The sequence below is a fragment of the Amblyraja radiata genome, chromosome 3 (genome assembly GCF_010909765.2).
Source record: "Amblyraja radiata isolate CabotCenter1 chromosome 3, sAmbRad1.1.pri, whole genome shotgun sequence".
Lineage (NCBI taxonomy): Eukaryota > Metazoa > Chordata > Chondrichthyes > Rajiformes > Rajidae > Amblyraja > Amblyraja radiata.
The window spans coordinates 44,691,948-44,715,345 of NC_045958.1; the positions used below are offsets into that span (position 1 = coordinate 44,691,948).

General features: G+C 41.3%; 1 protein-coding gene across 2 annotated transcripts in view; it reads right to left on the minus strand.

The window, feature by feature from the left end:
- The window catches only part of sema4d (semaphorin 4D), a 156,775-nt gene that overhangs the window by 95,923 nt on the left and 37,454 nt on the right, over positions 1 to 23,398 (minus strand). The window contains exon 2 of one of the 2 annotated variants that reach the window (XM_033017734.1): positions 19,365 to 19,430. The exons of the other annotated variant lie outside the window; for it this stretch is intronic. The gene's annotated coding sequence lies outside the window, so the exon portion shown is untranslated. The remainder of the gene's footprint in view (positions 1 to 19,364; positions 19,431 to 23,398) is intronic. 2 annotated transcript variants of the gene reach the window in all.

The following is a 23,398-nucleotide window of genomic DNA, read 5'->3' on the forward strand; positions in this document are numbered from 1 at the left end:
TGGGGGGGATTGAGGGAGAGGAGGGAGTAGGGAGGGAGAGGTGGGAATGGGGGAAGTGAGGAGGGAGAGTGTGGGAATAGAGGGAGAGGAGGGGGGGTGATAGAGTGGGGGTGCTAGGGAGTGGGAAATAGATGGACTGCCCCCACCTCTCTCCTTCCCCCTCTCCCCCGCCCCCTCCCTCCCCTACCCCATCTCCCCCTCCCCCCACTCTTCCCCCTCTCTCCCCTACCCCATCTCCCTCCTCCCCTCCCCGACCCCATTCCCTCCACCCCATCCCCTCCACCCTCCCTCCCCCTCCCTTCACTCCCCCTCTCAGCCCCCCTCTCAGCCCCTCTCTCCTCCCCTCTCTCTCTCCTCCCATCTCTCTCTCCTCCCATCTCTCTCACCCTCCCTCACCCACCCTCCCTCTCCTCCTCCCCACCCCCTCTCCCTCTTGCCCTTCTGTCTGCCCCTTTCTCTTGGTCTCTCCCCATTCTCTCTCTGCTCTCACTCTCTAGATGTGCCTGTGAGTTGGGGGCTATGCGTCAGTGGATAGGGCAGTTATGGGGTAAAAGGAGCAAATTAATAATATTAATATAATATCAAGGGGGGTTGTTAGCATGTGTGCGGGGGGTAGTTAGTGTGTGTGACGCCGCATGCCCCCCCCCCCCCCACACCACACGTTGGGGGAAACAGACCCAACGGGTCTGCACTTGGTCTAGTTAATTTTAATTAGCAAAAGAAACAGACAAGTTAATGTATCAGGTTATAAATCTGCCATCTTATGGAGTCGGCATCCAAATTGTTTGCATGTCTGTTTACCTCAACAATGTTGACTGACCTATATATAAATGCTAGTCTCCCCATTACACAGTTTTTATCATTATCATATTCTATTTGATGGAGATATACAGATTATGACAGTTAAGACCAGTTTATACATTAGTACCTCAGTTCCTTATCAGTAAATTCACCATTGATCTGAAGGAACATGATCGAGATCACGTTGTAGACATTACTGTCTGAAGGGTCTCAACCTGAAACATCACCTACTCCTTTTCTCCAGAGATGCTGTCTGACCCGCTGAGTTACTCCTGTTTTGTGTCTATGTGAAAATCAAAGTCAGTTCCATGCCAAAGAGTAATATTACCAATCTAAATGCTCATCTCTCACTTATCAAGAATGAAGATCATTGCAATTCATGGAGAAAAGTTACAGCACAACAATGCCAGAATTAACACGTGATATGTGCCACAGGTACTGCAACTTGAGAGATTGGTGGAGGTAGATCCTGAAAATGTTTCTAAATGCAGATGTTACTACAAAAATTACACACATCAATATATAAATATAAAATGTTATGCCAGATAACTTGAACCAATCCTGAATCAGTTTAAAGGATGCCAACCAGCAACGTCGCCTATCCATTCCTTCCACAGATGCTGCCTGACCCATTGAGTTCCTCCAGCACTGTGTGTTTTGCTATAGATACCTGCATCTGCAATTTCTTGTGTCTCCATCAAACCAATCTTTGATGCATCAACATATTCCACATCAGACTCTACTGCAGAGCTGAGATAGAATCACAGAAATCATGGCTGGGTAATTCCACACAAATTGGTACTGTTAACATCTAACTTAGAATAACTGCAGAATACCAGTGACACATTAAGCATCATTATTATAATGAATGAGATTCATACTTGTGTTGCTGAACGAAAATTTCAGCAAAAGAAAAGCAAACCTAAAAGGTCAATAAATCCTGGATGCATTTACACTCTGGAACAGTGACACTGCGTTTTCTAACTCATTATAATGAAAATGTGTAAAACTGCAACCAAAATTAATTCAACAAATATTTTTGCAATAATATTCAAACACAAATTAACTGTAAATGCATTTGAAAGATTGAGCCAGTACAAATGAATAAAATGCAGTTTTAATGTCTGATACAGATTGCTTCAATGCTTGCTGTTCCGAAAAATATTCTCCTGCATCTCCCAACAAAAGTTATTAATTTGAGGTCTTGTAGTTTAAAACTTTCAGTTAAGAATTAAATGTTATAATTTGACAGGAAGTTATTCGAATGAACAATGCTAATGATGATGTACCCATGTGCAGCCAAATCATAACCTGTTAACATCTACTTTAAAATGTACTTCGATGATTTGACAGTTGTTCGCACCACATAATTAAATCTATTTATACTTGGTTCAAAACAGCTCAGAAAATGCCTGCATCATCTACCAGATCAATTGAACTGTACTGCTTCACAATTTAACAATGGGGAAAATTACAGCCCTGTCTATCCTGCAACCTAATCAGGCCTTGCTTTCTATTTATCAGTATTTATTAAAAGATGCATCCGCCTTATATCAATTAAACGGCATTAGCGCCTTTCAATGCCAGGTCAACTTGCACTCTGACCAATTATATGGCTTATACGATTAATTATGTCCAATTCAAGAAACAAATACTGCATAGCAAAATGCTTTTAAAAATGCCCGACAAAAAAACCTGACACTGTCGCTGAAGTATGACCCTTAAACTGTGTACCATATTTGCAACTCAACATCAACTAGAACTAAATAAAACAAACACAAATATCTATGCAAGTAACCTAGCCTGTTCAGAAATAGCAGCAGGGAAGTTCATGCCTTGAATTTGTTTTCCATGCTTTGAGATAGTGGCCAGAGGACTTGTCTTTTCACCCCTATTCCTCATCAGCAACCAATCTCAGATTTAAATTTAACAACTGCCCTAGATTAATTGCTATGTGCAGAAGTAATAGGGTTGGGACTACGTAATAGGGTTTACTAATCTGCACTAAGTAATAGGGTTTACTAATTTAACTTCTGCTCTTCAGCTGCAGCTCAGAAATCACAGTTCCCAAATCCTTTGTAGACAAAAAAGCTGGAGAAACTCAGCGGGTGAGGCAGCATCTATGGAGCGAAGGAATAGTCGATGTTTCAGGTCGAGACCCTTCTTCATACTGATGCGATGTCCCAAAGTATCCCGAGTCAGATACTCCAGAACCGTACTTAAATACCAAACCGAAGGCGTTGGCTCTTGGGAGAGACATTAAACCAGGGCTTATACTCTTCCAAGGGTGGACACAAAAGACTCAATGGCACCACTTTGAAGAGGAACTGTGGCTTTTCATTGCTTAACTTCAAAGTGAAAACATTTACAATTGCTAAACCTGAAAACCAGGCTATTCTCCGATCTATTTAATCTATTAATATCTAGGTGCATTTTAAGTTTATCCAACAAACTTTGGCTTTCAGTAATAACAAAAATATATTCTTCCCAATGTACGCAAAAGTCACCTTCAGAGAAATCTGTGAAAAATAATCATAAAGTCTCTTCTATCCAACAGAATCGAAACAGTTCATTATCAAATTTAGTGATGGACATTCAGTCTTATCTTACCTCCCCATTCACCATTAAGCACTAGAAATTTTGTTCAATCAACAGTCGTAGTCATGATCACATATAAAAATGTAACATAATCGCCCTGCCCAAAACAAGTGTTAAGTTCACAAATATTCTTGAACTAAAACAGTAATTTGTTTAAGCTAGATAACTACGCCATTAGAAAATATTCCAACTTAGTATTAAATTAAATGTAACTCTTAAGTCGCGATAAACACATCCCAATGGGGTACTGAGCTCTGCAAGAGAAAAGCCCTAGCTGTGTTTGAGATGCCACAACCAGAGGTAGCGGTCTCCTCTTCCCAAACATAAACTGAAATTCTTGGAAACACACCAGTCAGTTTTAAGCGGCCTTTTCACGGGGCGAGTTGACGCAAGATGTCACCAGAGTGAAGAGGTCGTGGTCCAGCACGAGTCTCGCACGATATAACGGCAGTAGATAAAGAGTTCCCACGGTACTCGGCATTTCTGCTATTTGTGCGAGTGACTTGTCCGTTTCCCGAGCATTCCCGTTAAATCTTGAATGAACATCGTGAACTACACGTGACACAAATGATGTAACTTTTTTTTTCACACACTATATATATCCTCCCTTGGTTGAATTGGCTCATTTGGAGACATATTTTACTGTGTATGTGGGAGACACAGATGGACTGAGCACAGTACCTCGGTCTTACGGTGTGTGGGAGAGGGGGAGAAAGAGACGTACACTCACAGAGGCAGAGTCTCTCAGCCTGTGTAAGAGGGAGGGAGAGAGAGAGAGAGGCACACACAAGGTGGATGTGAAATCTCACCTGCCTGTTTCAGTGACAGACACCCGCCGTCAGTAAATGAAGACACCCCCATCTGTCTCCCCCTCCTCTCCCTCGACTCCCCCACCTTTCTCTCCCAACTCCAGTCCCGTCCCGACCCCCTGGGAAACTGAATAGAGCAACAGTCAACTGCTGCCTGTGCGCTGATATGACAATAAAGGCTACTTTACTTTACTGAGTTAAAGAGTTCCCACGGTAGACTGTAAAACTGGGACCCTGGTTCTGGACTCCCCCAACACCGGAACCCTTCTTCAGACAGCCTAATCGGAATTGAGTCTGAAGATGTGTCTCGTCCCGAAACATCAGCTTTTTTTCTCCAGAGATGCTGCTTGACTCGCTGAGTTACTCCAGCTTTTTGTGTCTGTCTTCGGTTTAAACCAGCATGTACAGTTCACTCCTTACACGGGTCTCTGTACAACATTGATAGGTAGCGTTCCGGACCCCTGGACCCGAGGACTCCGACCTGTATCTCTCAAAGAAGTACATGTGAAAAATTTCTCACGGACCATAAAAATGCGTAACCTTTCAGTAAAGTCCCTTTTAAAGTCCCTTTTAAAGATTATAGTTATTTTCTTGAATCTCATTAACATAACTCATGAATAAGTTGATGTCCATATGCGGATGCAAATCTTTATTTTTATTTATTTTTTAAATTCAATCCCACATAAGATAATTTTTACTCACCTTCTGTCCCCTCTGTCCAGCTTCCGGGTTCACTGTTCGCAGGAGTTCCCACGGTACCCGCAAGAGTTATTACGGATATCGCACTGGCCACTACGTTCATATAATGTTGCAATACTCAACCACAAGTGTACAAGTCACTCTTGGAGAAATTCAAACTTTCTTGAATTTTCTCCCGAGTGACCAAGTTACACGATGACCTGCCGTTAGCGCTACGGTGGTCCACGGTGGTCCACGAATGCCGCACTGTTATCGCACGAGGTTCCCACGATGTTAAACTCCGGTTAACTCTTGCGTCAAGTCGCCCCGTGAAAAGGCCGCTTAAACGAATCATTTCAGATCTGAAATGTTAACTTTGTTCCATCTTCCACAGGCACCTGTCCAGTGTTCCATTATTTCATTTTCTTTTCCCCAAGATTTCCTGTATTTGCAATCAATTTTGATTTTCTTCCTGAAATGCCTTTCATTAAGGAATATACAGTGGTATCGTCAAGTAGATCAGGCAGAAATGAAAAGGTAAAAGATGTGAGACAAAAGGATTGAAGAGTTGCAAATTGCAAAGCCAGAGGAAGGAATATAGGAGGAAGGGGAGGGGAAAAATAGATGCGAGTCCAGGTGGGGCACAGGGGAGGAATGGGTATGTGGGAAAAGAGTGGGGAAGGGTTATGTAGTTACCTAAAATTAGAGATTTCAATGTTCATACTATTGAGTTGTAAGCTACCCAAGTGGAATACAAAGTGTTGTTCCTGCAGTTTGCTTGTGGCCTCATTCTGGCAATGGAGGAGGCCCAGAATGGGAAGAGGAGCTACTGGGAGACCCTGAAGCCTTGGCAGACCAAGCATTCGTTTTTGGGTGAAACAATTGTCGAGTTTACACTTGACAGTACAGGAGGCCACATCAGGAATACTGGATGCAGTCGATCAGGTTAGATGAAGTGCACGTCTTCACCTGGAAGGTCTGCTGTGATCTCCGGATGGAGGCGAGGGAGATGGCATAGGGACAGGTGTTACATCTCCTGCGGTTGCAGGGGAAAATACTGGGGGAGGGGGTGGTTTGGGTGGGAAGGTATGAGTGAACCAGGGAGTTGGAGAGGGAGCGGTCTCTGCAGAATGCAGAAAATGATGGGGAGTGGAAGATACGACTGGCATAACATTAGGTGATGGAAATGTCAATAAAAGTTATGTTGGATGCAGAGGCTGGTGGGATGAAAGGCGAGGACCAGAAATATTCTAACCTTCTCCTGTCTAGGGGGTGGGGAGGAGTGAGAGCCGAACTACGGGCATAGAGGAGGCGTGGGTGAGGGATCCCCCTATGACAGCACGTGGGAAAACACATTTACAAAAGAACAATGTTTTAGAATGGAAAGCCTCATCTTGGGTGCAGACGCAGCAGAGGTAGAGAAATTGAAAGTAGGGGATAGCGTCTTTGCAAGAGGCAGGGCGAGAGGAAGTGTAGTCCAGATAACTGACTCAGTAGATTTGTAGTAGAAGTCAGTCGATAGCCTGTCCCCTGTGAAGGAGAAAGAGAGATCAAGGGGAGAGATGTCAGAGGTGGTCTAAGTGAATGAGGGCAGGGTGGAAATCTGTGGTAAAGTTAGTTAAATCACCGAGGTCAGCACTGGAGCAGGAGGTAGTCCCCATACAGTTGTCAAAGTAGCAGGGAAAGAGTTGGGGAATGGTGCCAGTGTACATTTGGAATAAGATCTTTCATTTCCTTCACTGATAAAACATCAAGGTACTTTGCAGAAAATTACCATACCAACTTTAACAGTCATATAACGAAACATTTTGGCACATGACCAAAAGCTAAATTGTTTTAGGTGCCCCTTACATGAGGTGATGGAGCAAAGTAGCTCTACGATCACAAAGGTGAAGGGGACTTATTATGCGCTGGGAATTCTCAGACAAAACACATGTTCCTCTAACATTAGCCTTCTTCAATAGTAGGGCCAAAGATATGGAAGAGATACAAATTAAATATTTACTTCTGTGCTGTTTTGGAATTCTCTCGGTCTCACATCTTGGTCTGATCACACTCCAGTGAAACACCTTGCACAGATATTTGACGGCAATTAAACACACCATATAAAGGAAGCAAGCAATTGAAGAATTTTTGAAGAATTTAAAAAATTTGCAAGAGATAGCGATGTCCATTAATATGATTTCAAACGGGACAAATTTTCATTCAATCTCAAGATTGAAGTATAGATAACTTGCTGTGCCTTTTTTTTTTCCAGACATACAGCAAGACAAAAATCAATGTGCAACAGAATAGTTAAAACATAATTTTAAATTAAAGGCAGACTCACGGAAACATGCTTCAATTAACACACAGCCTCTTCCTGTTGCCTTAATAAGTTATAAAACTTCACAAGAAATATCAACAATAATAAAAACTGATGCTTATTGATAGATGGGTATATCTACTGTTTTCAATATTGATGTCAGATTAGATGCTTGCATCGTCAGAATTTATTTAGCAACATCTGTATTTACATGTTCTGCTATTTTTCCTCAAAAGAGAACTAAACATTTTAAATAACAACTTTAATGCCCTGAGGCTGACAGAGAAATAACATGAAAGACCAGACTTAAGATACAAGAAACTGCAAAATGCTGGAATCTTGAGTAAAGCACAAAGTGCTGGAGGAACTCAGCGAGTCAGGCAGTATCTGAGGAGGGAATGGACAAGCAATGTTTCAGGTCAGGAGCCTTCTTCAGAATATTGAAAGAACAGTGTGAACGGATGATGCCATTAAGGAATTTCAAACAGACAAAGCAACAAAGTGGGGTTGAGAAATTTGGTGCCATTCCAGAGAAAAGGGTTGTGGTGACCAAAAGCTTTGCCACCTGTGAATGGAGCTAAGAGGTGGGTTGCACAAGGCAAAAACCAAAGGTCGTGGGAGTAAGACGACCAATACCTCTGCAGACAAAAAATGTTAATAGAATAAACTGAGTTTAAAATTTAGAGTAAGATAGTGAGTAAGATAGAAGCCTGAGCAAGAAACAGTCCAGTACAGGAGAGAAATATTTACCGTTTTGGAACAATCTTTTACACTAATGGAGATCAGCGAATCGAAGGCAGTCGGAAGAGGTATGGATCAAATCACACGAGGGAGCCCAACTAAAAGCACAGCTAAGATTTTTGGAGGCGGCAGGAAGTGTTGCAGAAATGGTATTGGTTTATTATTGTCACATGTACTGAGATAGAGACTTTTCAACAAATTCAATGGATACTGCATGAAAAAAGTTACAAAAGAAAATATTTTGATGCATATTGTTCTGTAGTTGCATGATATACTGTTTCATTTGTTAAAATTTCTGGTCAGCAGAACAGCAAAATGTTTCTCATGTTTCATCAAATACCACAGCCAAGCAAACAACATCTTTGACTTTCACAAAACAAAAATCTAAGATTTAAGATTTGGAGGAGATGCTACCCACAACTTTGTAAACGTTTCCAATTTCACTTCTTCAAACAGCACATAGGGAATGAATGGTTGCATTATTTTCCCTCATTAATAAGATGATGGAACAGCATGTCGAGGGTAGACACAAAATGCTGGAGTAACTCAGTGGGTCAGGCTATATCTGTGGAGCAATGGAATAGATGACGTATAGGGTCAGAACCCTTCTTCGTCCGGTTTAAGACTCGACACTTCACCTCTTCCTTTTCTCCGGAGATGTCCCTGTCCCGCTGAGTTACTCAAGCAATGTGTCTATATTCAGTATAAACCAGCATCCGCAGTTCCTTCCCACGTTGAGGGAATTGGTGTCCTGTGCTTCTTAAATTGTTTATAACTCTACACTCTTCCTGATAAACGAGATTGGGTGTAGGGTCTTTGGAGGAGGGAGGAAGGAAAAGAGAATAGCCTTGGCCCCATCTTATCTTGAATGCAGAAAAATCAGTCAAATCATTCATTTATGCTACAAGTGTGCTTCCGCTATTATTTCCACATCTTAGAGATAGCACTCAAGATTGAGAAATTTATCAACCTAGATAAGATGTCAACACTGCACTGCATTAAACTGCCTCGAAATGTAGAGCAGCACCGCATAGAAAACAGGTTAAACTAAGGTCACATTTAACTAATACTAGACTAAGTGGGACCCGTTGGGTCCCAGCATCACACAGGAGGGCTGGTCATCCAACGCAATATTCCACCTCTCCACCAATTCTAATATTGGTGGCCAGTTAGGGGGGGGGGGGGGGGGGCTTTCTGGAGCGCTGGTATGGTTGTTATGGGCTGAAGGGACTGGTTTCCAGAGGGCTAGTATGCAGATTGTGCGCCAAATGGATTATTGGGCTGGCGTCTCAGTCAATCAAGCCTGTTGTGCTGGCAACTCACTCACTCACGGTGGGCTGGTAGGTGACTCACTGAATTTCTATTTCAAGCAGGGTATAAGGCCACCAAATTCAAGTGCAGTTTCTTACCACTTCTAGCAGGGTGCAAGGCCACCAAATTCAAGTGCAGTTTCATACCATTTGAAGTAGGGTGCAAAGCCACTAAAGACAGCGAGTCGTGACCTCTCCCTCCTCCAACTTGCAGAGACTGAGCCACACCCACATTTCCGGGTTTTATAACCAACTTCAAGTCAAAGCTCCCAAGCCACCACTTGCAGTAAGTAGTGCCTTCAAGTCAAAGCTCCCAAGGCACCACTTGCAGTAAGTAGTGCCTTTCAACTTCAAGCCAAAGCTCCCAAGCCACCAAAGCCACCAAAGCCACCAAAGCTCCCAAGCCACCAAGCCACCCTCTTCACACTGTTTTTGATTTTCTGTTTTTGGATTGAATCCTGTTTTTAATTTGTGTCTCTGTGATGTCTTTATTACTTGTTATATTCCGATTATATGTTATTATGTAAGGTGTCCTTGAGATTTTGTATGAAAGGCGCCCATTAAATATAAAATTTATTATTATTATTATTATTATTTGCAGTAATAGTGCCTTTCAACTTCAAACCAAAGCTCCCAAGCCACCATTTGCAGTACGTAGTGCCTTTCAACTTCATGCCACCATTTGCAGTAAGTAATGCCTTTCAACTTCAAGCCACACCCACGCCCCCCCCATTTGCAGGAAGTAGTGCCTTTCAACTTCAAGCCAAAGCAACCAATCCACCATTTGCAGTAAGTAGTGCATTTCAACTTCATGCCACCATTTGCAGTAAGTGGTGTCTTTCAACTTCAAGCCACACCCAAGCCACCATTTGCAATAAGTAATGCCTTTCAACTTCAAGCCACACCCAAGCCATCATTTGCAGGAAGTAGTGCCTTTCAACTTCAAGCCATAATTTGCAGTAAGTAGTGCCTTTCAACTTCAAGACACACCCAAGCCAAGCAGGAGGAGGGGAGGAGGGAGGAAGAGACTTTCTGGAGCGCTAGTATGAACCATTTTAGAACCAATAGACTTTTTTTTTGCAGGCTTTAGAACCAATAGTCTTTTTTTTTTTGCAAGCTTTGAACCAATAGTCATTTTGTTGCAAGCTTAGAACCAATAGACATTGTTTTGCAAGCTTTAGAACCAACAGAGACACATTTTGTAAGCTTCAGAACCAATACACTTTTTGCAAGCTTTAGAACCAATTGAGACACTTTTTGCAAGCTTTAGAACCAATAGACATCTTTTTTGCAAGCTTTAGAACCAATAGACATTTTTTTTGCAAGCTTTAGAACCAATAGACATTTTTTTGCAAGCTTTAGAACCAATATACGTTATTTTGCAAGCTTTAGAACTAATAGACATTTTTTTGCAAGCTTTAGAACCAATAGACATTTTTTTGCAAGCTTTAGAACCAATAGACATTTTTTTTGCAAGCTTTAGAACCAATAGACATTTTTTGCAAGCTTTAGAACCAATAGACTTTTTGCAAGCTTAGAACCAATAGAGACATTTTTTGCAAGCTTTAGAACCAATAGAGACATTTTTTGCAAGCTTTAGAACCAATAGACATTTATTGCAAGCTTTAGAACCAATAGACATTTTCTGCAAGCTTTAGAACCAATAGACATTTTTTGCAAGCTTTAGAACCAATAGACATTGTTTTGCAAGCTTTAGAACCAACAGAGACACATTTTGTAAGCTTCAGAACCAATAGACACTTTTTGCAAGCTTTAGAACCAATTGAGACACTTTTTGCAAGCTTTAGAACCAATAGACATCTTTTTTGCAAGCTTTAGAACCAATAGACATTTTTTTTGCAAGCTTTAGAACCAATAGACATTTTTTTTGCAAGCTTTAGAACCAATAGACACTTTTTTTGCAAGCTTTAGAACCAATAGACATTTTTTGCAAGCTTTAGAACCAATATACTTTTTTTGCAAGCTTTAGAACCAATAGACATTTTTTTGCAAGCTTTAGAACCAATAGACATTTTTTTGCAAGCTTTAGAACCAATAGACATTTTTTTGCAAGCTTTAGAACCAATAGACATTTTTTGCAAGCTTTAGAATCAATAGAGACACTTTTTGCAAGCTTTAGAACCAATAGACATTTTTTTGAAAGCTTTAGAACCAATAGACACATTCTGCAAGCATTTTAGAACCACTAAGGGCACTTACATTTGAGTAGACATGTGTTCAGTGTTATTCACAGCTCAGAGAAACATGACCCTCTGCCTTCCTCCAGCTTGCAGACACTGATTGAGGCACACCACTTCCTGGTTTTATAGTCCCTCCCCCCTGCCGCCAGCGGGGGCAGCAGAGAGAATGGGGAATTTTGTAAAAACATTAATATCTCTGTCATTTATAATCGACGGGAAAAATCCTCAGCACACATGCGGCGGAGGGGGGCTCTGAGCGAGGTGGCCAAAAATGACGGCCGTAGGTGGCGGCGTTCTCTCGGAAATCGCAGCACAGATGGCCAAAACCGATCCAGAACAGAGTTTTAGTAATATAGAAGATTTGGTTATCTTATCATCTTAATGTAACCAATAGCATTGTAGTACTCGGGGAGGAACAGAAGAGGATGATATTGTTTTCTCCCAGGTTTAGTAACAGAGGCCACAGAGACAGAGACAGAAACAGAACCAGGAGATTGCAGTTTAACAACAAGGGTACAAAATAACAAAGGATCTTCAACCTGAAACATTAATTCTGTTTTTATTTTCAGAGATGCTGCCTGACCCACTGAGTTCTTCCAATATTTTATTTTCCATCGAAAGCACTTTGGCTCAACTTGGTGAATATCATAGATGCATAAAGCATAGTGGGGGGTGCAGACAAAAGCGTTTACTACCCCCCCCCCCCCCCCAATTTCAGCTGGGGCAAAATTTGTATTTATTCAAGATGTGACATTACATTCAAGCGATGTGACATACAAGCACACAAAAACATCAATGGGGAGATACAACTGGCAGATGCTTTTGTGCAATATTGCAAACAGCACCTTAAGGAAACTCATAACATTGAGTAAGCAAACGTGCATGGCCAGAATCCAAGTCTTCATTGGCCTTTTCATTGATCCCTTTGAGAGAATAGATCTTGCATCCAACAGCTATTAAACAAAAGGTCCCCAATCAACAGGTTGCCTATAGCCATCAATAATAAAATACCAAGAACAAGAACCCTGGGAAAGGTGAAGCTTTCTCAGAAGTCCCCTGCCAAATGAAGGCCATCACTGATAATGAAATGGCCAAGCACACAGAAGCCCAACAAAAACGATGTGAAGATTCCCTCCCTAATTACCCATCCCCCCCCACACCCCAAGGTCGTCATACCTGACACCAGGCTTGGCTCGCCACCACAGACCCGAGAACCCGTTTGGAAAGGGCAGCCGCTAAGCCCGGCACCTGCTCGCCCAGTGTCCCAAGCAGGAGGAAGTCTGAACAGAGAGAGTAAGCAGACCGGCTGGAGGCAGAGTGGGCCACTGGAGGCCCACCAGCAGCCTGCGGCTCAATTGGATCGAGCGTCGACACGAAAGGCCAAACGCATGGACCAGATTCGGCCTGCATCTGCACGGAGCAGTGGAGCACTCGACAACAATTTGGACTTGAAATTGGCACCAAATCTGGCGACTCTGTATACTCAGTCGGTGTACTACAGCTATACACTTGTACTGTATTTGGCAAGCTTATCTAAGATGTATCCAAGTGCTTATGGATAGTGATACCTGCACTGAACTGTATACTAAAATGAATTTCACTGTACCTCAGTACATGTGACAAAGTACCATGGAACAAAGTCTGCTCCATATTTGCCAGAGTACAACACTGGCCTCATCAGTCACCTCCAAACCCATAGATCTGGAGTGGAAGGTGGTCACCCTTCCTACACTGAACTACAGATAAATTATATTAAATGCAAATAATTAATTTCTGTTATAGTCTTTCAAAATCTCATAGAATCACTGATTAAAAAAATAGGGTCTTTGCTTATTTAAGGAAAGATCATTGCAAAGTTGAAGGCAAAGAAATGTGAATTGTAGGAAAATGTGTGATCCATTGTGGAATCCACAGCGAGTATCCATCATTTTGCTTATTTAGGGAACCCACACCCGTTTTCCTCTCCTTCTCATTCTAATCATTCACCCACATCATTCCGCACAACCTTCTAACCCTCCACAGAACTTCCTTTAGCCAGTTTCCTTCCCTTCTCCCACCTTGTTCCATCTGTTCATCACCCCCACACTTAACCCTCTGGGTCACCTACCTCTTACCCCATTTGTTCCAACTGCCCATCATCACTCTCCTATCTGATTTTACTTATCACATTCGTAAATCATCGGTTTCCAAAATCTGTATCGCTAGTGGTCTTTACATCCCCTCCCAGTCCCTGTCACTACCTCCACCCTCCCCTCCAACTATCAACCCACAAATCCCATCTTCACTTAGTTCTGCCTCATCCTTTCCCCGCACCTCTTCATATTGGTCGTCTCCGCTCTACACTGTCAGTCCTGATGCTGGGTCCCGACCCAAATTGTCGATTATGCCTCTCCCTCTACTGATGTTGGCTGACCTGCTGTGTTCCTCTCCAGCATTTTGTTTTGCTCCAGGTTCCAGCATCTCCACATTACAACAATTTTATTAAGCCAGCATAATCACTTGCATTAACCAAGATAACATATCTTCAAAAATATCTACATGAACTAATTTATTTCCTGTTACCATCATAGATTATAATGTTCAACCTGCTAAAAGAAGCATTTTTTATTGGTGTCTTTTGTTACTTTATATGAAAGCAACTCAAACGTAATGCTAAATTTCAATTTGGTTTCAAGTGAAAGTCCGTTGGCACCATTTTCAAAATAGTTTCCCTTTAAGGCAACTTGAATAAATCTCCAATCTTAACAGTTGCACACAAGATTTAGAACAAACCTCACTAGTAGTTCATTTCAAGACCACAGGCTTCCTTCTGCTGAAGCTGCTCCTGACCTTTTACCGAAAACAGATCAGAATTTCAAAGCGACTCGGTTTGTGGGATACTTCCTTTCTCAGGATATTCCTCACTTTGATGAGGGCAATATTACCGTTTGAGCAGCCACTGCACTCAAAGTTAATTGCATGCCTTGCTTTGAGATCTCAGTCATAAAAATTGCACTCTAAATATATCTTCCGGAGAAAAATGTTATACCACTAACTTCGACACAATTAAAATGGATAATCTTTTATTGGTGTCATATAATGGTTTGATTGAAAAGCCAAGTGTATCTCACACTACCTAGAATATTTTTTTGAAATACAAGTGCTACTCATGAGCCAATCTAATCCTTCGGACTATTCTGATCAAACAGCTTGAGACAATATTTCCATTTCCTGCCTGCTAAATTATCAGAAGTTTAAGCAACGGGTATTAGGGGAAACCAGACTAGTTTTTAAAGATACACTGAGATTAGATGGCAACAAACAACTACTTCACCACGTTATATTAAAGCAATCTGAGCAAATAAACCATTGCAAAAATCAAGCATTCAGAGTATTTGGATTTCAATGCTGTAGGTTTTATTCTAAATTTAATTCACTACATTTAACTAGCCAATGGTGATGGCTTGGCTCTCAAACTTTCACTAAGTGGAAAGCATCACTTCAAGAAAAATCTAAATTATGAATCTATCAGAAAATGTTGTTGTGTGGGGCATTTACCAGCCATCTGTTGTTCATTAAACAACCCATGTACTTTGCCGACAAGAGCAGAGGGATATATTGCTGCAAAGGACCAAAAGCCTTTGGGATCCAAATGAACAGGGCAATAAATATGCCTGGTCTAATGAAACAGAAGGATTGCAAAAGCACCAATGGAAGGACTGAATTGCAAAGTGGGATAGCCACTGTCAACATTAATTTTTTGCAGCAATAAAAATAAAAATTAATGTTAAAATTATGAGACAAAGGTGGAAGAAAAGACATTTTCAAAAATAACCAAATAATGAAGCTATAGTTCAAAATAGAAAACTGAGGAACTCAGCACGTCAGGCAGCATCTGTGGAGGAAATGGACAGAAATGCAAAGCCTCACTTTTGTATTTATTAATTTATAATGCTAGGCAGGTTGATTGACAATAGTTAATAATACGTGCAAGCAGTGCTATTTTATGGACAAAAGGTTGCCAGTATGCATGATTTATAAACACGTGTCACATGGCCAGAAAAGCAAATAATAACATTTTAGAGGATTTTTGTCTTATCGTCTTTGAAGACAATAAAATACGTTGAACTTATCTCATTTCAAGCACCAGGCTTCATAAATTGATTGACTTACAAATATACAGCAAAGGAGAGGCTACTCAACCCAACTGGTGTCTGTACTCGTAGCTGCACACCATACAAACCTCCCCTTCCATCTATCTCCCCTGAACTATCTCGCACTTGCCTCCAGGCACGGAAATCGGTATCAAAATATGGAGGGGACCGGGGGACGGGGACGGGGACGGGGACAGAATTTTTTTTGGCGGTAGCGCGCGCATGGGCACACTCACACACACGTGCGAGGCTTTGGAGACGCAATCCAGCACTAAATGCAGCTCAACTCTGCCTGTCTCGCCGGGTTAACCTACAGCCCTGCCTGAACTGACGGGACACCAGCTCTGCTTCTCCGTGCTGGCTGTAAACCTGGGCCATATTTCCCGCAAGCCCAGGCAGGACTGTAGGTTAACCTGGCGGGACAGGCAGAATTGAGCTGGGTTTAGCGCTGCTTCTCTGCGCTGGTTGTGGGCCTGGGGGTGCCGGAGAGCCGGGATCGATCCTGGCTGCGGATGAGGCACAGGTCTGTACCGATAGTATTTTGGCACGTCCCCCTCCTCCAATCACCGCACTCCTCAGTCCCACTCCGCCCGCTACTTCCACCTCTGACTGACAGCTCCCTCCTCCAATGATCGCGCTGAATCATCATGTCCCACCCCCATTGCCCACGTCTCTCTCGTCCAATCGGCGCCCTCCATCATCAGTCTCACCCCCATTGCCTCGCGGAAATTTCACCGGGTTTTAAAATCCTGATTACAAAAAATGAGGTAGATCAACCCCCACCTCTCAAAACAGAGGGGGACGTGTGTCCCCTTCCCCCGCAGGATTTCTGCCCCTGCTTGCCTCTATTCTCAATTTCGAATGGTCATAGTCCTTCTGAAAGCATCTAAGCTATTTTCCTTCCACATTTTCTGTAGTGTTGGCTACATTTAGCCACTTTCCGCAATGCCTCCTTGCTACCTGAATGACTTTCATGAACAAGCGCATGCAAGATTCTCTCTACATCTCCCTGCTTTAACACATTAACAAGTTTAACAATCTCAAACAGGTATCCTTTAAACCTCTTTTCTCAAAGGGGGGGGGGAATAAAAGCCTCCACATTTAATATTTCCTGACAGCTGTGACCGCTCAGCACTGCCACCATCACTGGTTATTTCTATAGTACAGAAAACATAACCAACCAATGTCCAAGTGCAGCTTCACACGCTTCCTAATAAAAGCTTTACTACTGAATTCAATATTTTAATAAACAAATCTCTCAATTTATTATCATTCATCAAAAATGATGATCTGCTTCACAGAATCCTGAATCACTTTGTTCCTTTCCCCAATCCATCATTTTATATCCAGCACTGTTATGGCATATGTGATCTATTTCCTTTCCTATCAAAGTACAACTTCTCATATTTATCCTTAAAGCTAATTTGGCATTTAACAGCCAAACCTCAGTAATGATCTACTATGGACTTTACCTTTGGCTGCACCACATATTTCGGTTTTGCATCATTATGGCCTAGTTTATTAATTTATTGTTTCATTGTGTGTTAAGGGGGCTGCAAAGCTGCAGTAAGAATGTAAATTGTTCCATTCCTGGTACACATGACAATTAAACACTTTTGATTCTTGAACTAGCCTCTACATTTTCTTCTACCTTCCAGCATTACATTGCATCTTTCTCTGTACATCCTTGCTTGGTATAATTTCCAAATTCTGATAAAATTACTCGTTCCCAAAATAAATTAATCGATGGAAACATGGAACTAATCTAAACACTGATTATTGTGGAAAACCATTCACCACATCCCAATTTGAATAACTATCTTTTACCATGTTTTCTGCTTCTATTTTTTTTTTTTTTTTTTTAGCCGATTTATATTAGGGCTATAATCATCCCCACGTGCCCATTGTCGGCACTTAACAGTGACAGCTCACTAAAAAGATTAAAATATAAAGACTAATTTGAAATAAGTACATATTGTACCCAAGCATAAAGTCCTACAGTAATATTATTATCCCAGTAATCATGTTAAAGTTCCGAAATACTAATACTCCTACTGTCAAGTAATGAGGAGATATTTAAATCCACGATGGGGAATTTTTTTTTTTTATTATCAACCATTGAATGGCGATGCTATATGCCAGCACGGCCATTCAATGTGATCATGGCTGATCAACCACAATCAGCACCCCTATTCCTGCCTTCTCCCCGTATCCCTTGATTCCACTAGCCCCAAGACCTTTATCTAACTCTTTTGAATGGATTCATCTTCAATCCCCACCACAAACCTCCAATGCACAGTGGATTGTGTTAACAAGTTGTGGATTAACTTAGAAATTAGTGAAATGGCATTTGCTTCACTTGACCATGTTTCAAGAGAGCAAGATGTGTGACAGAGGAAGTTAATTTATGGTATTTTACACATCCTTCACCTTCCCATGCAGCAATTGTTATAAGCATCCTTCTATAACAGGGATACTCTACAACAAACAATATTTGCATCCTGTGTTAAAAAAAACTTAAACTGTAAATTCCAAATCTGCTTTCATAGAGAAAAGGCTATAAAAAGTTCCTAAACTATTTAATGGATCTAAGGTGTCATATTTCAAAGTTGGGACATGTACAAATTATATTTCTACCATTAAGGATAACAAATCGTTGTAGACATTTAATGGGCCAGATCATTTGAGCTGCCATTAGGCGGCTTTTTTACCTTTGTAGTTACAGACGCCACCTGATAGAGTTTGTCAGAACAGTTCGCTGGCAAATCCTGTGTGTAGATCTCTTTGGCGTGCACTGATAACCAAGCTACTGGTCTTTGCAAGTGCTGAGGGCATTATTTTCAATGTTTGTGCTTTGGTGGCTTCAGAGGGGGTGGGGGGGGGGGGGGCAAGAGACAGAGCCAGGGGGTTGGAGACAGACCAAACAGAATACAATATTTTTACATTAGGGCTATGTAGACCATCAAGGCCCAGAGTGCACTGTGAGAATAAAGTTGTTTTATTACCAATAATATAGGTTTATTAATGAGGTGTGTTACTCAAGCATGAAGTAAAACAAGAGGAAAGTGTGCCAGAAGTCTGCCCTGACCACAAATATTGCCCTAGGTATTGAGAGGAACCAGGTCAGTGCAACATTTAGCCTGTTATTCTAACGGAGAGAAAAAGACAGCAGGAGCTGTTAATTAGCTAAAAACTCACTTCTATATTGTTAACAATAATTATTGCTGCTGAGATAAAAAAAATACGTTGGATCACCTGCAGCTACACCACCTGAGACCAAATACTGAGCTCAAGCAATGAACATTATTCCACATAAACAAATAATCCTCACCCACTACTCCCCAAACAGTAGGATACAATAGGAGATTCTTTGCTGAGATTAACCTGCATATTTCAGGATGGATGAAAAATCAAAACGCTAATGACAACTAGTTCTGCTCCTTCAGCTGGCGAAATAACGCTGTATTTAAATTATGATTGGCAAATACTAATGCAATGGCAGCTGCTAATATTGGAAGTGAAAGTAGAACAACAGTGGTTACCAGAAATGATCAAACAAAAGTGGAGTTTGGTCTTTCGAGATTACTGGTCGTTCTCTCATTAACGACTGTAATAAATAAGTGTTAAAATAGAAATATTGCCAAATGTAAAAAAAATGGTGAAGACTCCAGATGCCCCTGCACAACACAGATCTGCCATGAGGAATGAGCAGTTCAGCTAGTTCCTGTGCCAGCTCCAACATTAGCTATAGGAGCAACAATAAAAGATGTAAAGTTAGATAACATTACCTATTCCCAGGAAGGCGAGATCCAGGACACGACTAATTGTTTTGGGTGTAACTACACCTCTTCTTCCTACCAAAAAATTAAATAATGGATAGAAATTATTTTATGATTTGCAGAGAATAATCAGTTATGTTGAATGTGGCAACAATGAAATACGAAAGAATGATGGATTATTCTGAGCTTCTTTGGGAGTGCTGGCGCAAGATTCCCAAAAAGTTAATCTGTAAGTCGAATCGGTAGTAAAGAAAACAAACTCAATGCTAGCATTTATTTCAAGAGGACTCTCCCAGTAGTGGAAACACCCTCTCCACATCCAATCTATCCAGGCCTTCCACTATTCAGTAAGTTTCAATGAGAGACCCCCTCATCCTTCTAAACTCCAGCAAGTAAAAGCCCTGTGCCATCAAACGCTCATATGTTAACCCACTCATTCCTGGGATCTTTCTCGTAAACCTCCACTGGATCCTCTCCAGCGCCAGTACATCCTTCCTCAGATATGGGGCCCAAAATTGCTGACAATATTCCAAATGCGGTCTGACCAAGACCTTATAGAGCCTCAGCATTACATTCCTATTTTCGTACTCTGGTCCTCTTGAAATAAATGCTAACATTGCATTTGCTCGTATCACCTTGTGGAAGGTTGAAAAAAGTCTTGGGAAAATTGCACAACCATCTCTGACATAAACACAGAAATCCTCCCTCCCCCTCACCCAGAGCCCCATTCCCACCTACCACCAGAATCAAAAATCACAGGAGAGCTTATCAAGGTCAGAGGTGATCACTTAACTCTGGAAAGGAACTCTTCCAAGAACCAAAACTCTGTCCTTGATACCATTCCAAAAGAAAACTATCTAGTCTAGCCTCAAGCATTGCCCCTGGCCAACACAGAAATGCCATACGTTAACAAAAAAAATGTTTTAATGACCTAATAAGTGTCTGTGATGCCAGCACAGTTTTACAATGGAAAATGATCACATCGTGTACACAAACAGTGCACCATGTAACTGAATTTCCTGATCAGCTGCTGTACGAGAATTTGAAATGCCATCAATAGAAAAAAAAATACAAATTGCCTTATAGGGTGATTTCACGAAAGGTCACTGGAGCGTAAATCCCCACTCACGTGACCGAAAATTTTAACTGGGGGACAAGCGTCACTTCCAGTACATGTTAGTGGATGGGAAAACACGCACTTTCACACCCGTTAAAAACATCGAAAACGGCCAGTTTCTGATCTGCAATTAAGTGAGCCAGTCGGGGTGACCGTGAGGAACAGCGACCTAAATTTACAGTCCAAAAAAATGATGGAAACTAAGGTAAATACAAGAGGGAGCTGAAGGTGTAAAAACGGCGGAAGTTGATTGCCGACATTTTTCGTGGAGATTTAAAGATCCAAAATATCGGGAATTATCGCGTTTGCTCGCTGCATTTCATCAAAAGTGGCATTATTGACTTTTTTATCTTTATTCATTTGTTATATGAAAAGTATTAAAAGTTAGAAACCCGTCAGTAAAATTGCAAAATCGCCCATGGTTCTCGGGTGGGTTTTAACATGCAAAATGAAAACGCTTCTGAAGCTCCATTTACCATTTAAATAATCGTAAACTCTCAATGCGTTTGGAAATCAATTTTACTGAGATGCAAGCTTACGATTATTTAAATGGTAAATGGAGCTTCAGAAGCGTGTTCATTTTGCATGTTAAAACCCACCCGAGAACCATGGGCGATTTTGCAATTTTACTGACGGGTTTCTAACTTTTAATACTTTTCATCTAACAAATGAATAAAGATAAAAAAGTCAATAATGCCACTTTTGATGAAATGCAGCGAGCAAACGCGATAATTCCCGATATTTTGGATCTTTAAATCTCCACGAAAAAATGTCGGGAATCAACTTCCGCCGTTTTTACACCTTCAGCTCCCTCTTGTATTTACCTTAGTTTCTATCTTTTTTTTGGACTGTAAATTTAGGTAGCTGTTCCTCACGGTCACCCCGACTGGCTCACTTAATTGCAGCTCAAAAACTGGCCGTTTTCGATGTTTTTAACGGGTGTGAAAGTGCGTGTTTTCCCATCCACTAACATGTACCGGAAGTGACGCTTGTCCCCCAGTTAAAATTTTCGGTCACGTGAGTGGGGATTTACGCTCCAGTGACCTTTCGTGAAATCACCCTATAAAGTCAGTTTTATTTAACAAAAGTGTTATGTTCTGGCAACTCAATTTGCTAACAATCCACATTTTATTAATTAAAAGATTCACACAATGCATTGCATCTGAGAGTTGCATATTCAGAAACAATCAGCTGGTTAGAAAACTCAACAAAAACACAGATCACCAAAAAAGCACAAACCTCTCACATTCGACACTCCTGTCCCACCTTAATGCTACCAGAGCCCAGCTAGGCCCCTTCCTGGCTGGGATGCACCAGTAATCCAACACCCTCAAAACTCTTTTCATAGTCCTTTTTTATTTTTTAAAGGCTCGATTAATCTTTAAAAATTCTCTGACCAAATGAGAAGCCTTGATTTTTACCTGCAACCCAAGTAAAGAGCTGATCATCGAATAATAAAATTTAATTGCAGCATTGTACTCATCTGAAGAACTGATATCTTCAGCTTAGTGCCAAAAATAGCGCAAAAAAACATTCCAGAGGCTCTTGATAAACTTGCTCCTGGCATCAGTTGAGTGTCTTGTTCTGGTTTTCAAAACTATGACACCTGCCCATGGACCTGCAGCTGAAATAATTAAACTACCACCTACAAAGAATGCTCCTACGACCAAATATTGTAAATACTCCCCTCTATCTAATTAACCACTGATAATTGCAGTTCTAAGTATTTCACTATATAAGCAACCCATTTAGAATGTGATTAGAATAATCATTCAGCGAATTCCTTTTTGCAAAAATTCTCATTGTATTTTTGGTCAGTTTCCCAGCAGAATTTGCCTCTTTAGTTTCTATTGTTTACATTTCAGATTCCTGTGCAGCTAATGATCTGAAAGAGACATCTAACTTACTTAGTGAGCAGCCACGGAAAACAAAACTACACGACTTAGTGTTATCTGGTCATGAAGTCTCCTCATTATTGGGATTCCTGTTTTAAATGCAAGCTCAGAAGCAAATCAGAGAAGGTTCACTATAACCTAAAAAGGGAAGATTTCCTTAATGGGAAAGGTTGAACAGGGTTAAACTTAGGTTTACTGGAGCACAGAAGAGTGTAACGATATTCATTGCCTACTGCAGATTATATTTTCCTCTTATAGAAGAATCTAGAACAAAGTGTTGCTGTTTAAAACATGAGATTACCCTTTTATGACTTAGGAGGCTAAATCTTTACGCAGAGGGTCATATTTTTGAAACCATTTCCTCAAAAGGGAGGGAGAATCTGATTTGATTTTTTTTTTTTTTTTTTAAATAAAAAGAGGTAGATTGTTGCCTAGGGGTGAAAGATTACCTTGGGTAGACTGGAATGTGGAGTTGGGTTTACACTCAGATCAGTCAAGAGCAGGCTCAAAGTGCAGAGTGGTCTATTCCTAATTCAGACATTCTTATGATCCTGAACAGAGATCTACACATGACAAATGAAAGGCATTTATAAGTGAAATAGCAAGGGTTCAGTGCCAGCAACCCAACTTCACCCTTCACCATGATGCAAACAAAACTAAGGAGTGCTGGATGGCAGGAGACACAGGGTATTGGATAAAGAGAAAAGGTAGCCTTAAGGGCCTGTCCCACTTACGCAATTTTATCAGCGACTTGCCGGCATCCGTCATAGTCGCAGCAGGTCGCCAAAAATTCTCAAAATGTTGAAAATCCAGCGGCGACCAGAAAAAGGTACGATTCTTTGGGCGACTACTTACGACCAAACAGGCATCACCCCGCGACATGTCGCCTGTATGCCCAAAGAGTTGTACCTTTTTCTGGTCGCCGCTGGATTTTCAACATCTTGAAACTTTTCGGCGACCTGCTGCGTCTATGACGGGTGCCGTCAGTCGCCGAAAAAAATCGCGTAAGTGGGAGAGACCCTTTAGACAGG